This window comes from Sander lucioperca, unplaced genomic scaffold (assembly GCF_008315115.2).
Source record: "Sander lucioperca isolate FBNREF2018 unplaced genomic scaffold, SLUC_FBN_1.2 Unpl_48, whole genome shotgun sequence".
Lineage (NCBI taxonomy): Eukaryota > Metazoa > Chordata > Actinopteri > Perciformes > Percidae > Sander > Sander lucioperca.
The window spans coordinates 1-2,500 of NW_023396385.1; positions in this window are offsets into that span (position 1 = coordinate 1).

Consider the following 2,500-nt stretch of genomic DNA (forward strand, 5'->3'; position numbering starts at 1 on the left):
GGCGTCTTGTGGTCTCTCTGTGTGAAAAAAAACACCAAAAAACAATCCTAAGCGATCCATTTTCTTCCAGAAACTAAAAAACAGTGTTCAGACAACATCTGAGACGCTCAGTGTGAGAGCTAGCTACTAGCCCAGTACGCAGGTATGCATGGTACAGAGACATCGCCGTGGCGCTTAGGATTGTTGGGTATGTAAGTACTTATCCCTGACATTGCGGAAACAACATTTTTAAAGGTCCAGTGTTAACAATTTTTAGTTGTTCATTATCAAAAATCTGTGTGCCCGTTCACAAACTTGTCCTTTTTCATGAATAGTTACCTCCACATCCATCAACTCCAAGTATTCTATTGGCGAAATTTTACATTTGCATTCACATAATGTGTTAGACCGGGGGTAAGCGAGCCATCTGGCAAGCGTACCCTAACGGCGCTATTTTGATGCTAACAACCATCACCTCACCTCCCGTTAGCATCCCATTGACTGCCATTCATGTTGACGTCACTTTGACAGAGAATAACTTTACATCTGAAGAGTTTAAAGACTCTATTTGTCGTTGTTATTTCTAAAGAAACACGACAATGTATAAAAGGCTCCATACCTTGTACTCACGTTAGGCTCCGTAGCAGACGTTTTATAAAATAGGCTAACGATTGGGTCATAACACGAGACTTACTGTCTACATAGTAGAGGAATTACCGTATAGTCAGGAGAAGCTCTCAGGCAGTTTGGACTTCATAGCTGTTTAAGTTTAATTACTATGTTAACTTCATTTTAGTGATCAATATTAGCCTGTGCCTATGTCATCTCCAACACGGTCTCCTCACGGCAGTTAGTTGTGTAATTGTCACGTTATTTGAATCTATTGATTTGTGTACAACAACACGTTATGTCGTTTTTCATGGTGGCCAGCACGAAATGGAACCATGTATTCAGAGGTTGGGTTTCGAAAAGATTGACACGGGGAAAGGACGCTCACACGCGGGAGGCGCGCGCGCGCGCGACAATAACGGACGGTTGTGATTAGGAAAACAACGGGGAAACAAAAGGCCACACGCTGGACGTGATCCCGCTCTCCCGGTGAAGCCCTGTATGTTTGACTCATCCACCACCACCAACCAACCTCCTATGTGGATTTTCGGCTTTTCATACTACTCTCTACCTTATCATGCTGGTGATCACGAAATATGCTTCATTGAAATACATTACTTCACATTTTTGTGCTGGCCACCGCGATAAAACGAGAAAACGTCCCCGTGAAGACGAATCAATAGATTAAATAACGTGACCGTTTCACGAACTGACGTGAGACTGGGTTGTATCTCCTTACACTATACCTACGCTCTCCGTCTCTGCTAGATTGGGAATGATTGAGATTCTCTGGCACAGCTACCAGAAGACTTCCAACTTTCCGCACAGGTTGCTCACGTCACATCTACGTCTTCAAGCTCAGTTGGAGGCTTAGAGTTGGTGACTTCACTGGTCTCCATAAAAATATATGGCGTGGCTTGTGTCCATTTTTTTACTGTCTATGGGATAGACACTCCCTATTCATGCGTCATCTGAAATACGTTAGCCGGTAGCAAATTACGAATCCCACTATGGCCAAGCCAAGACCCATTGGCGTGTCCATAGTGGTCGATTGGTTGGCGTTAGGCATTGAACCTCGACTAGGCTTAGGATAGCCGATTGGTCAGGGTGTAGGACCTGAACCATCGGTTACGTTCGAGTGGTGTAGTCTATTTTTTGTAGAGAGTATACTGTAATTTTTTTCCCTCCCAGCATTAGACTCGCCCGTCCCAGAGCGATGCGTCCCAGAGCGACAACCTTGGCGTGGCCATAGTGGGATTCGTATATCGTTAGCGGTATAAGGGACATACAGGACATACTGCTCCGTGTGTGTGCGTGTGTGTGTGTGTGTGTGTTAGGAGCTCCACACAGTCTGACGAGAAAGTGGCAACCTCCATACCCAGTGAAAGTCATCGTTTCTCGGTTACTGGACTCCGCGGAGCTCCGGAGCTGCTAGCTAGGCTATGTGTCCCATTTAATCCTATGGGAACGATCGTTGCTACACTTTCGGCATAACTTTCGTATATTTACAGTTTGAATTTCGTCACGCCACTTACATAACATCTACCCCAAGGTCTTATAAAGCTAACTATGGTGTCCAATTTCATTTAATGACTTTTTGTGAACATTAGGGGTTTCGTTAGCTGCGACTGTCCCTCCAATGGACACACATGATATGCTCCGTAAAGTTCAGCTAACACATAGCTAGCTACTAGCATTAGCGCTTGTAGACTGTATCACCGAGTATACAAATTTGCGTGTATTGTAGAATGGTCGGCATTTAACAGTCACAACTCCACCAGCAGTTAGTTGGATACAAGCACCCCCCATTTCTGCACCAGGCAGTCAGTGTTAACACAGCTCACCTCCACTAGCTAGCCTTACTCGGCGACAGAGCTAGTAGAGTAGCTAGACTGGGTAGCTGGATAGTCCG